This window comes from Pleurodeles waltl, chromosome 4_1 (genome assembly GCF_031143425.1).
Source record: "Pleurodeles waltl isolate 20211129_DDA chromosome 4_1, aPleWal1.hap1.20221129, whole genome shotgun sequence".
NCBI lineage: Eukaryota > Metazoa > Chordata > Amphibia > Caudata > Salamandridae > Pleurodeles > Pleurodeles waltl.
This window is the reverse complement of record NC_090442.1, coordinates 39,572,793-39,586,185: the sequence shown is the minus strand read 5'-3', so window position 1 is coordinate 39,586,185 and position 13,393 is coordinate 39,572,793. Positions and strand designations below refer to the sequence as shown.

Sequence of the window (13,393 nt, the reverse complement as noted above, 5' to 3'; positions counted from 1 at the left end):
ATAAGCTAATTCAGGGAGCAAATTAGCAAGTCAAGAAATGGGAAGTCTGAACTACTGTCAAAGCAGTTTCATTCTCTTTTCAAATAATCCAAAAATACCATTGCAGCATAAAACAGAGTATTCAATAACAGAAGAAAGGAGGATTAACGGCAAAAAAGCACAGCATAAGATATGAAACTTTGGAAATTATCTAGATATTGTTTGAAAAAACTCCTTTGATGGAAAGAAGATGAAGAACGGTATGGGATCGTGTCCTGCACACAGGTAATTGATATGTTCCACATCCAATCATGCACCTAACCCTAAACACCCAAACATATTGCAGTCAGTGACCATGTGGCCTAATGGATAAGGCGTCTGACTTCGGATCATAACATTGAGGGTTTGAGTCCCTTCATGGTTTAGTCTTTTTCTCACAGCACCCAACTTATCTTTACATACAAACTGGAGGCACACTCTTACAATACTCCTTTCACTCTCACTCATTCAGAAAGCCCAATGCAAACTGCACAATCAGTCACGTTATGCCTTCAGCATTGCTACTTTTCTGTCTTTCTGCCATACCAAAGTACCTCTTCATAAATGCCTTGGATATGCAATACGTATACAACAATATGACATGGCACAATCATTCTGAACAGAACTGTGGGTAGATTCAGTGCAGGGAGTGTGTGCGTGCAGAAAGCAGAAACTATGCATGGGTAGAAGCTCTATGATTTTCTCCAGGAATAATGCAAATTGTCCCTCAGAAAAAGTATTGTACTAGAGAAGAATCATAAAGGATTGACACAATTGCTGCCTTTGCTGTTGCCCCAGTTGTGTAATCTGTCAAGGACTGGTCTCTTGCAGATTGAGGCACCTAGTTGCAATTGTGTGGTAAAAATCACCCTTACAACCATTTTTGCTATAAACTTGAGATCTTTCTGAGATACTATCTCACAGACTTCTTATGAATGAGGAACTCTGAAATTGTCACATTCCATGTTGTACGTGCTTAAAACTCTGCTGGTTATTCAAATGGGCAGATTGTTTTTTAAATTCCTTTCTGTCTCGAGTTGTAGTTATGTTGATAGAGAGGCATAATTGTTTAATGATATATATTGGTTTGATTGAAATATGTTCGTAGAGGTGGTGATAGGCTTTCTGTGTCTGTCTGAGAGCAAGGACCGGTTAACGTCTTTTTCCAAGAGCTGTTTGTTATGAAAGGTATCAGGCAAAGGAGTATGTATTGTGATGTGGTTCTCTGACTGCTTCTGTCCACTTGCCAAAAGTTCCAAGAGCCTATGATAGCACAAAAACGGTAAGATTGAAGTGGTGGGTGCCGGAGGTTTAAATGGTCAGTTTAATTAAAGACAGAAAAGTGAAACGAATGACTGCAGAAATACTGTATGTGGCCATGAACTGAGATGAAAGGATGATTTTGGAACTCAGTCTTTCAGATTTACCCTCAATGCCGCAATGGATAGGGCACTACTCTCACAGACCAGGGTGTGTAAGTTTAAGTCTATCTGAGGTGCACACCCTGAACTAATACATTTTTGCTGAAACCTAATAATATTGTTTACTCTTCCTCGTAGCAGCTTGCCAGGGTGATAGTATATTGCAACAGAACCATTCCACTTCTTCACTGAAAAGAGTCATACTGGTTACCCAAAGGTGCAGCGTGTCATTTTATACAGCTTTCTTTATTGAAATTAAACTTGGACTCACTTGAAATATCCTCTTTCAAAATGAATGTTTTGAGCTGCTGTGAATTTTATTTCTAGAGGTGGTGACAGGCTTTCAGGTACGTGCTTAGGTCAAGGCCCTGTTCATGTCACTTGTATAAGCTAATTCATGGAGCAAATTAGCAAGTCAAGAAATGGGAAGTCTGAACTACTGTCAAAGCAGTTTCATTCTCTTTTCAAATAATCCAAAAATACCATTGCAGCATAAAACAAAGTATTCAATAAAAGAAGAAAGGAGGATTAACGGCAAAAAAACACATCATAAGATATGAAACTTTGGAAATTATCTAGATATTGTTTGAAAAAACTCCTTTGATGGAAAGAAGATGAAGAACGGTATGGGATCCTGTCCTGCACAGCTGTAATTGATGTGTTCCACATCCAATCATACACCTAACCCTAATCACCCAAACATATTGCAGGCAGTGACCATGTGGCCTAATGGATAAGGCGTCTGACTTTGGATCAGAAGATTGAAGGTTTGAGTCCCTTCGTGGTTGAGTCTTTTTCTCACAGCACCCAACTTATCTTTACATACAAACTGGAGGCAAACTCTTACAATACTCCTTTCACTCTCACTCATTCAGAAAGCCCAATACAAACTGCACAATCAGTCATGTTATGCCTTCAGCATTGCTACTTTTCTGTCTTTCTGCCATACCAAAGTACCTCTTCATAAATGCCTTGGATATGCAATACGTATACAACAATATGACATGGCACAATCATTCTGAACAGAACTTTGGGTAGATTCAGTGCAGGGAGTGTGTGCGTGCAGAAAGCAGAAACTATGCATGGGTAGAAGCTCTATGATTTTCTCCAGGAATAATGCAAATTGTCCCTCAGAAAAAGTATTGTAATAGAGAAGAATCATAAAGGATTGACACAATTGCTGCCTTTGCTGTTGCCCCAGTTGTGTAATCTGTCAAGGACTGGTCTCTTGCAGATTGAGGCACCTAGTTGCAATTGTGTGGTAAAAATCACCATTACAACCATTTTTGCTATAAACTTGAGATCTTTCTGAGATACTATCTCACAGACTTCTTATGAATGAGGAACTCTGAAATTGTCACATTCCAATTTGTACGTCCTTAAAACTCTGCTGGTTATTCAAATGGGCAGATTGTTTTTTAAATTCCTTTCTGTCTCGAGTTGTAGTTATATTGATACAGAGGCATAATTGTTGAATGATATATATTGGTTTGAATGAAATTTTTTCGTAGAGGTGGTGATAGGCTTTCTGTGTCTGTCTGAGAGCAAGAACCGGTTAACGTCTTTTTCCAAGAGCAGTTTGTTGTGAAAGGTATCAGGCAAAGGAGTATGTATTGTGATGTGGTTCTCTGACTGCTTCTGTCCACTTGCCAAAAGTTCCAAGAGCCTATGATAGCACAAAAACGGTAAGATTGAAGTGGTGGGTGCCGGAGGTTTAAAATGGTCAGTTTAATTAAAGACAGAAAAGTGAAATGAATGACTGCAGAAATACTGTATGTGGCCATGAACTGAGATGAAAGGATGATTTTGGGACTCTGTCTTGCAGATTTACCCTCAATGCCGCAATGGATAGGGCACTACTCTCACAGACCAGGGTGTGTAAGTTTAACTCTATCTGAGGTGCACACCCTGAACTAATACATTTTTGCTGAAACCTAATCATATTGTTTACTCTTCCTCGTAGCAGCTTGCCAGGGTGATAGTATATTGCAACAGAACCATTCCACTTCTTCACTGAAAAGAGTCATACTGGTTACCCAAATGTGCAGCGTGTCATTTTATACAGCTTTCTTTATTGAAATTAAACTTGGACTCACTTGAAATATTCTCTTTCAAAATTAATGTTTTGAGCTGCTGTGAATTTTATTTCTAGAGGTGGTGACAGGCTTTCAGGTACGTGCTTAGGTCAAGGCCCTGTTCATGTCACTTGTATAAGCTAATTCAGGGAGCAAATTAGCAAGTCAAGAAATGGGAAGTCTGAACTACTGTCAAAGCAGTTTCATTCTCTTTTCAAATAATCCAAAAATACCATTGCAGCATAAAACAGAGTATTCAATAAAAGAAGAAAGGAGGATTAACGGCAAAAAAGCACATCATAAGATATGAAACTTTGGAAATTATCTAGATATTGTTTGAAAAAACTCCTTTGATGGAAAGAAGATGAAGAACGGTATGGGATCCTGTCCTGCGCACCTGTACTTGATATGTTCCACATCCATTCATACCACCTAACCCTAAACACCCAAACATATAGCAGTCAGTGACCATGGGCCTAATGGATAAGGCGTCTGACTTCGGATCAGAAGATTGAGGGTTCAAGTCCCTTCATGGTTGAGTCTTTTTCTCACAGCACCCAACTTATCTTTACATTCAAACTGGAGGCACACTCTTACAATACTCCTTTCACTCTCACTCATTAAGAAAGCCCAATACAAACTGCACAATCAGTCACGTTATGCCTTCAGCATTGCTACTTTTCTGTCTTTCTGCCATACCAAAGTACCTCTTCATAAATGCCTTGGATATGCAATACGTATACAACAATATGACATGGCACAATCATTCTGAACAGAACTGTGGGTAGATTCAGTGCAGGGAGTGTGTGCGTGCAGAAAGCAGAAACTATGCATGGGTAGAAGCTCTATGATTTTCTCCAGGAATAATGCAAATTGTCCCTCAGAAAAAGTATAGTACTAGAGAAGAATCATAAAGGATTGACACAATTGCTGCCTTTGCTGTTGCCCCAGTTGTGTAATCTGTCAAGGACTGGTCTCTTGCAGATTGAGGCACCTAGTTGCAATTGTGTGGTAAAAATCACCGTCACAACCATTTTTGCTATAAACTTGAGATCTTTCTGAGATACTATCTCACAGACTTCTTATGAATGAGGAACTCTGAAATTGTCACATTCCAATTTGTACGTCCTTAAAACTCTGCTGGTTATTCAAATGGGCAGATTGTTTTTTAAATTCCTTTCTGTCTCGAGTTGTAGTTATATTGATACAGAGGCATAATTGTTGAATGATATATATTGGTGTTAGAAATGGGGTCTTTGGTTGACAGTCAGGTTACCCCCTGTTCAAGCAAGGACCCTCACTCTAGTTAGGATAAAAGAGAATCACCCGCAGCTAACCCCTGCTTACCCCCTTGGTAGCTTGGCAGAGCAGTAGGCTTAACCTCAGAGTGCTGGGCGTAAAGTATTTGTACCAACACACACAGTAACTTAATGAAAACACTACAAAATGACACAACACCAGTTTAGAAAAATAGGAAATATTTATCTAGACAAAACAAGACCAAAACGACAAAAATCCAACATACACAAGTCAAGTTATGATTTTTTTAAAGGTTTAAAATAAAAAGAGTCTTTAGGTAGTTGTAACACCACACTAGCGCTGCTAGCGTGAAAAATGTACCTGGTTTGCGTCAAAAATAACCCCGCACGGGCGGTGTGCGTCGAAAGTAACCCTGCACGGCTGTGTGCGTCGAAAACAACTCGGCACGGCGGTGCGCGTTGAAAAAGCCAGCCACGCGACGGTCCGAAAGTCCCGCGGCGCAGGTTGCGATCTCTCAGCCTTCGTCAGCGATGCTGCGCGTCGTTTCTCCTGCTCCGGGCGTCGATTCTCCGGTCGCGTTTCCTGCGGCGTCGTTTCTCAGCTGCGGAGCCGGCGTTGCGTCGTTTTTTCAGCCGCGATCGGATTCGCATCGATCTTTTCTCCGCACGGCGCTCGGTGCGTGTATTTTTGTCCTTAGGCTGCCAGCCTCTCCTTTCAGGGTCCCAGGAACTGGAAGGGCACCACAGAGCAGAGTAGGGGTCTCTCCAGAGACTCCAGGTGCTGGCAGGAAGAAGTCTTTGCTATCCCTGAGACTTCAATAACAGGAGGCAAGCTCTACATCAAGCCCTTGGAGATTTCTTCTTCAAGATGGAAGGCACACAAAGTCCAGTCTTTGCCCTCTTACTCTGGCAGAAGCAGCACTGCAGGAAAGCTCCACAAAGCACAGTCACAGGCAGGGCAGCACTTGTTCCTCAGCGATCAGCTCTTCTCCAGGCAGAGGTTCCCCTTGATTCCAGAAGTGTTTCTAAAGTTTGTAAGTTTGGGTGCCCTTCTTATACCCATTTTAGTCTTTGAAGTCACCTTTCTTCAAAGGGGACTCACACCTTCTTGTGAAATCATGCCTTGCCCAGGCAAGGCCTCAGACACACACCAGGGGGCTGGAGACAGCATTGTCAGAGGCAGGCACAGTCCTTTCAGATGAGAGTGACCACTCCACCCCTCCCTCCTAGCAGAGATGGCTAATCAGGAAATGCAGATCACACCCCAGCTCCCTTTGTGTCACTGTCTGGTGTGAGGTGAAAAACAACCCAACTGTCAAACTGACCCAGACAGGGAAGCCACAACCAAGGCAGAGTCACAGAATGGTTTAAGCAAGAAAATGCTCACTTTCTAAAAGTGGCATTTCCAACCTCACAATCTTAAAATCAACTTTACTAAAAGATGTATTTTTAAATTGTGAGTTCAGGGATCCCAAACTCCACATGTCCATCTACTCTCTAGGGGAATCTACACTTTAATCATATGTAAAGGTAGCCCCCATATTATCCTATGAGAGAGAGACAGACCTTGCAACAGTGAAAACGAAATTGGCAGTATTTCACTGTCAGGACATATAAACCACATTACTATATGTCCTACCATATCCATACACTGCACCCTGCCCTTGGGGCTACCTAGGGCATACCTTAGGGGTGCCTTACATGTAAGGAAAGGGAAGGTTTAGGCCTGGCAAGTGGGTACACTTGCCAAGTCGAATTTACAGTGTAAAAATACACATACAGACACTGCAGTGGCAGGTCTGAGACATGATTACAGAGCTACTTATGTGGGGGGCACAACCAGTGCTGCAGGCCCACTCGTAACATTTGATTTACAGGCCCTGGCACCTCTAGTGCACCTTACTAGGGACTTACTAGTAAATCAAATATGCCAATCATGGATAAACCACTTACATACAATTTAAACAGGAGAGCATATGCACTTTAGCACTGATTAGCAGTGGTAAAGTGCTCAGAGTTGAAAAGCCAACAGCAACATGTCAGAAAAACATAGGAGGCAGGAGGCGAAAAAGACTGGGGATGACCCTGCATAAGCAAAAGTCCAACAATTGGTTTGATTGAAATATGTTCGTAGAGGTGGTGATAGGCTTTCTGTGTCTGTCTGAGAGCAAGGACGGGTTAACGTCTTTTTCCAAGAGCAGTTTGTTGTGAAAGGTATCAGGCAAAGGAGTATGTATTGTGATGTGGTTCTCTGACTGCTTCTGTCCACTTGCCAAAAGTTCCAAGAGCCTATGATAGCACAAAAATGGTAAGATTGAAGTGGTGGGTGCCGGGGTTTAAAATGGTCAGTTTAATTAAAGACAGAAAAGTGAAACGAATGACTGCAGAAATACTGTATGTGGCCATGAACTGAGATGAAAGGATGATTTTGGAACTCTGTCTTGCAGATTACCCTCAATGCTGCAATGGATAGGGCACTACTCTCACAGACCAGGGTCTGTAAGTTTAAGTCTATGTGAGGTGCACACCCTGAACTAATACATTTTTGCTGAAATCTAATCATATTGTTTACTCTTCCTCGTAGCAGCTTGCCCGGGTGATAGTATATTGGAACAGAACCATTCCACTTCTTCACTGAAAAGAGTCAAGCTGGTTACACAAATGTGCAGCGTGTCATTTTATACTACTTTCTTTATTGAAATTAAACTTGGACTCACTTGAAATATTCTCTTTCAAAATGAATGTTTTGAGCTGCTGTGAATTTTATTTCTAGAGGTGGTGACAGGCTTTCAGGTATGTGCTTAGGTCAAGGCCCTGTTCATGTCACTTGTATAAGCTAATTCAGGGAGCAAATTAGCAAGTCAAGAAATGGGAAGTCTGAACTACTGTCAAAGCAGTTTCATTCTCTTTTCAAATAATCCAAAAATACCATTGCAGCATAAAACAGAGTATTCAATAATAGAAGAAAGGAGGATTAACGGCAAAAAAGCACAGCATAAGATATGAAACTTTGGAAATTATCTAGATATTGTTTGAAAAAACTCCTTTGATGGAAAGAAGATGAAGAACGGTATGGGATCCTGTCCTGCACACAGGTAATTGATATCTTCCACATCCAATCATACACCTAACCCTAAACACCCAAACATATTGCAGTCAGTGACCATGTGGCCTAATGGATAAGGCGTCTGACTTTGGATCGTAACATTGAGGGTTCGAGTTCCTTCATGGTTGAGTCTTTTTCTCACTGCTCCCAACTTATCTTTACATACAAACTGGAGGCACACTCTTACAATACTCCTTTCACTCTCACTCATTCAGAAAGCCCAATGCAAACTGCACAATCAGTCACGTTATGCCTTCAGCATTGCTACTTTTCTGTCTTTCTGCCATACCAAAGTACCTCTTCATAAATGCCTTGGATATGCAATACGTACACAACAATATGACATGGCACAATCATTCCGAACAGAACTGTGGGTAGATTCAGTGCAGGGAGTGTGTGCGTGCAGAAAGCAGAAACTATGCATGGGTAGAAGCTCTATGATTTTCTCCAGGAATAATGCAAATTGTCCCTCAGAAAAAGTATTGTACTAGAGAAGAATCATAAAGGATTGACAAAATTGCTGCCTTTGCTGTTGCCCCAGTTGTGTAATCTGTCAAGGACTGGTCTCTTGCAGATTGAGGCACCTAGTTGCAATTGTGTGGTAAAAATCACCCTTACAACCATTTTTGCTATAAACTTGAGATCTTTCTGAGATACTATCTCACAGACTTCTTATGAATGAGGAACTCTGAAATTGTCACATTCCATGTTGTACGTCCTTAAAACTCTGCTGGTTATTCAAATGGGCAGATTGTTTTTTAAATTCGTTTCTGTCTCGAGTTGTAGTTATGTTGATAGAGAGGCATAATTGTTTAATGATATATATTGGTTTGATTGAAATATGTTCGTAGAGGTGGTGATAGCCTTTCTGTGTCTGTCTGAGAGCAAGGACCGGTTAACGTCTTTTTCCAAGAGCTGTTTGTTATGAAAGGTATCAGGCAAAGGAGTATGTATTGTGATGTGGTTCTCTGACTGCTTCTGTCCACTTGCCAAAAGTTCCAAGGCCATATGATAGCACAAAAACGGTAAGATTGAAGTGGTGGGTGCCGGAGGTTTAAAATGGTCAGTTTAATTAAAGACAGAAAAGTGAAACGAATGACTGCAGAAATACTGTATGTGGCCATGAACTGAGATGAAAGGATGATTTTGGAACTCTGTCTTGCAGATTACCCTCAATGCCGCAATAGATAGGGCACTACTCTCACAGACCAGGGTGTGTAAGTTTAAGTCTATCTGAGGTGCACACCCTGAACTAATAAATTTTTGCTGAAACCTAATCATATTGTTTACTCTTCCTCATAGCAGCTTGCCAGGGTGATAGTATATTGCAACAGAACCATTCCACTTCTTCACTGAAAAGTGTCATGCTGGTTACCCAAATGAGCAGCGTGTCATTTTATACAGCTTTCTTTATTGAAATTAAACTTGGACTCACTTGAAATATTCTCTTTCAAAATGAATGTTTTGAGCTGCTGTGACTTTTATTTCTAGAGGTGGTGACAGGCTTTCAGGTACGTGCTTAGGTCAAGGCCCTGTTCATGTCACTTGTATAAGCTAATTCAGGGAGCAAATTAGCAAGTCAAGAAATGGGAAGTCTGAACTACTGTCAAAGCAGTTTCATTCTCTTTTCAAATAATCCAAAAATACCATTGCAGCATAAAACAAAGTATTCAATAAAAGAAGAAAGGAGGATTAACAGCAAAAAAGCACATCATAAGATATGAAACTTTGGAAATTATCTAGATATTGTTTGAAAAAACTCCTTTGATGGAAAGAAGATGAAGAACGGTATGGGATCCTGTCCTGCGCACCTGAAATTGATATGTTCCACATACATTCATACCACCTAAGCATAAAACACACAAACATATTGCTGTCAGTGACCATGCGGCCTAATGGTAAAGGCGTCTGACTTCGGATCAGAAGATTGAGGGTTCGAATCCCTTCATGGTTGAGTCTTTTAATCACAGCACCCAACTTATCTTTACATACAAACTGGAAACACACTCTTACAATACTCCTTTCACTCTCACTCATTAAGAAAGCCCAATGCAAACTGCACAATCAGTCACGTTATGCCTTCAGCATTGCTACTTTTCTGTCTTTCTGCCATACCAAAGTACCTCTTCATAAATGCCTTGGATATGCAATACGTATACAACAATATGACATGGCACAATCATTCTGAACAGAACTGTGGGTAGATTCAGTGCAGGGAGTGTGTGCGTGCAGAAAGCAGAAACTATGCATGGGTAGAAGCTCTATGATTTTCTCCAGGAATAATGCAAATTGTCCCTCAGAAAAAGTATACTACTAGAGAAGAATCATAAAGGATTGACACAATTGCTGCCTTTGCTGTGGCCCCAGTTGTGTAATCTGTCAAGGACTGGTCTCTTGCAGATTGAGGCACATAGTTGCAATTGTGTGGTAAAAATCACCCTTACAACCATTTTTGCTATAAACTTGAGATCTTTCTGAGATACTATCTCACAGACTTCTTATGAATGAGGAACTCTGAAATTGTCATATTCCAATTTGTACGTCCTTAAAACTATGCTGGTTATTCAAATGGGCAGATTGTTTTTTAAATTCCTTTCTGTCTCTAGTTGTAGTTATATTGATACAGAGGCATAATTGTTGAATGATATATATTGGTTTGATTGAAATATGTTCGTAGAGGTGGTGATAGGCTTTCTGTGTCTGTCTGAGAGCAAGGACCGGTTAACGTCTTTTTCCAAGAGCAGTTTATTGTGAAAGGTATCAGGCAAAGGAGTATGTATTGTGATGTGGTTCTCTGACTGCTTCTGTCCACTTGCCAAAAGTTCCAAGGCCCTATGATTGCACAAAAACGGTAAGATTGAAGTGGTGGGTGCCGGAGGTTTAAAATGGTCAGTTTAATTAAAGACAGAAAAGTGAAACGAATGACTGCAGAAATACTGTATGTGGCCATGAACTGAGATGAAAGGATGATTTTGGAACTCTGTCTTGCAGATTACCCTCAATGCCGCAATGGATAGGGCACTACTCTCACAGACCAGGGTGTGTAAGTTTAAGTCTATCTGAGGTGCACACCCTGAACTAATACATTTTTGCTGAAACCTAATCATATTGTTTACTCTTCCTCGTAGCAGCTTGCCAGGGTGATAGTATATTGCAACAGAACCATTCCACTTCTTCACTGAAAAGAGTCATGCTGGTTACCCAAATATGCAGCTTGTCATTTTATACAGCTTTCTTTATTGAAATTAAACTTGGACTCACTTGAAATATTCTCTTTCAAAATGAATGTTTGAGCTGCTGTGAATTTTATTTCTAGAGGTGGTGACAGGCTTTCAGGTACGTGCGTAGGTCAAGGCCCTGTTCATGTCACTTGTATAAGCTAATTCAGGGAGCAAATTAGCAAGTCAAGAAATGGGAAGTCTGAACTACTGTCAAAGCAGTTTCATTCTCTTTTCAAATAATCCAAAAATACCATTGCAGCATAAAACAGAGTATTCAATAAAAGAAGAAAGGAGGATTAACGGCAAAAAAGCACAGCATAAGATATGAAACTTTGGAAATTATCTAGATATTGTTTGAAAAAACTCCTTTGATGGAAAGAAGATGAAGAACGGTATGGGATCCTGTCCTGCGCACCTGTAATTGATATGTTCCACATCCATTCATACCACCTAACCCTAAACACCCAAACATGTTGCAGTCAGTGACCATGTGGCCTAATGGATAAGGCGTCTGACTTCGGATCAGAAGATTGAGGGTTCGAGTCCCTTCATGGTTGAGTCTTTTTCTCACAGCACCCAACTTATCTTTACATACAAACTGGAAACACACTCTTACAATACTCCTTTCACTCTCACTCATTAAGAAAGCCCAATGCAAACTGCACAATCAGTCACGTTATGCCTTCAGCATTGCTACTTTTCTGTCTTTCTGCCATACCAAAGTACCTCTTCATAAATGCCATGGAGATGCAATACGTATACAACAATATGACATGGCACAATCATTCTGAACAGAACTGTGGGTAGATTCAGTGCAGGAAGTGTGTGCGTGCAGAAAGCAGAAACTATGCATGGGTAGAAGCTCTATGATTTTCTCCAGGAATAATGCAAATTGTCCCTCAGAAAAAGTATAGTACTAGAGAAGAATCATAAAGGATTGACACAATTGCTGCCTTTGCTGTGGCCCCAGTTGTGTAATCTGTCAAGGACTGGTCTCTTGCAGATTGAGGCACCTAGTTGCAATTGTGTGGTAAAAATCACCCTTACAACCATTTTTGCTATAAACTTGAGATCTTTCTGAGATACTATCTCACAAACTTCTTATGAATGAGGAACTCTGAAATTGTCATATTCCAATTTGTACGTCCTTAAAACTATGCTGGTTATTCAAATGGGCAGATTGTTTTTTAAATTCCTTTCTGTCTCGAGTTGTAGTTATATTGATACAGAGGCATAATTGTTGAATGATATATATTGGTTTGATTGAAATATGTTCGTAGAGGTGGTGATAGGCTTTCTGTGTCTGTCTGAGAGCAAGGACCGGTTAACGTCTTTTTCCAAGAGCTGTTTGTTATGAAAGGTATCAGGCAAAGGAGTATGTATTGTGATGTGGTTCTCTGACTGCTTCTGTCCACTTGCCAAAAGTTCCAAGGCCATATGATAGCACAAAAAAGGTAAGATTGAAGTGGTGGGTGCCGGAGGTTTAAAATGGTCAGTTTAATTAAAGACAGAAAAGTGAAACGAATGACTGCAGAAATACTGTATGTGGCCATGAACTGAGATGAAAGGATGATTTTGGAACTCTGTCTTGCAGATTACCCTCAATGCCGCAATAGATAGGGCACTACTCTCACAGACCAGGGTGTGTAAGTTTAAGTCTATCTGAGGTGCACACCCTAAACTAATAAATTTTTGCTGAAACCTAATCATATTGTTTACTCTTCCTCATAGCAGCTTGCCAGGGTGATAGTATATTGCAACAGAACCATTCCACTTCTTCACTGAAAAGTGTCATGCTGGTTACCCAAATGAGCAGCGTGTCATTTTATACAGCTTTCTTTATTGAAATTAAACTTGGACTCACTTGAAATATTCTCTTTCAAAATGAATGTTTTGAGCTGCTGTGAATTTTATTTCTAGAGGTGGTGACAGGCTTTCAGGTACGTGCTTAGGTCAAGGCCCTGTTCATGTCACTTGTATAAGCTAATTCAGGGAGCAAATTAGCAAGTCAAGAAATGGGAAGTCTGAACTACTGTCAAAGCAGTTTCATTCTCTTTTCAAATAATCCAAAAATACCATTGCAGCATAAAACAAAGTATTCAATAAAAGAAGAAAGGAGGATTAACAGCAAAAAAGCACATCATAAGATATGAAACTTTGGAAATTATCTAGATATTGTTTGAAAAAACTCCTTTGATGGAAAGAAGATGAAGAACGGTATGGGATCCTGTCCTGCGCACCTGAAATTGATATGTTCCACATACATTCATACCACCTAAGCATAAAACACACA

General features: G+C 40.4%; 2 non-coding genes across 2 annotated transcripts; both read left to right on the top strand.

The window, feature by feature from the left end:
- The first annotated feature begins 9,760 nt into the window (after positions 1-9,760).
- TRNAR-UCG (transfer RNA arginine (anticodon UCG)) lies at positions 9,761-9,833 on the top strand. Its single transcript has one exon. It is a non-coding gene; the product is annotated as a tRNA-Arg (tRNA).
- A 1,751-nt stretch (positions 9,834-11,584) lies between these two features.
- TRNAR-UCG (transfer RNA arginine (anticodon UCG)) lies at positions 11,585-11,657 on the top strand. Its single transcript has one exon. It is a non-coding gene; the product is annotated as a tRNA-Arg (tRNA).
- The last annotated feature ends 1,736 nt before the right edge of the window (positions 11,658-13,393 follow it).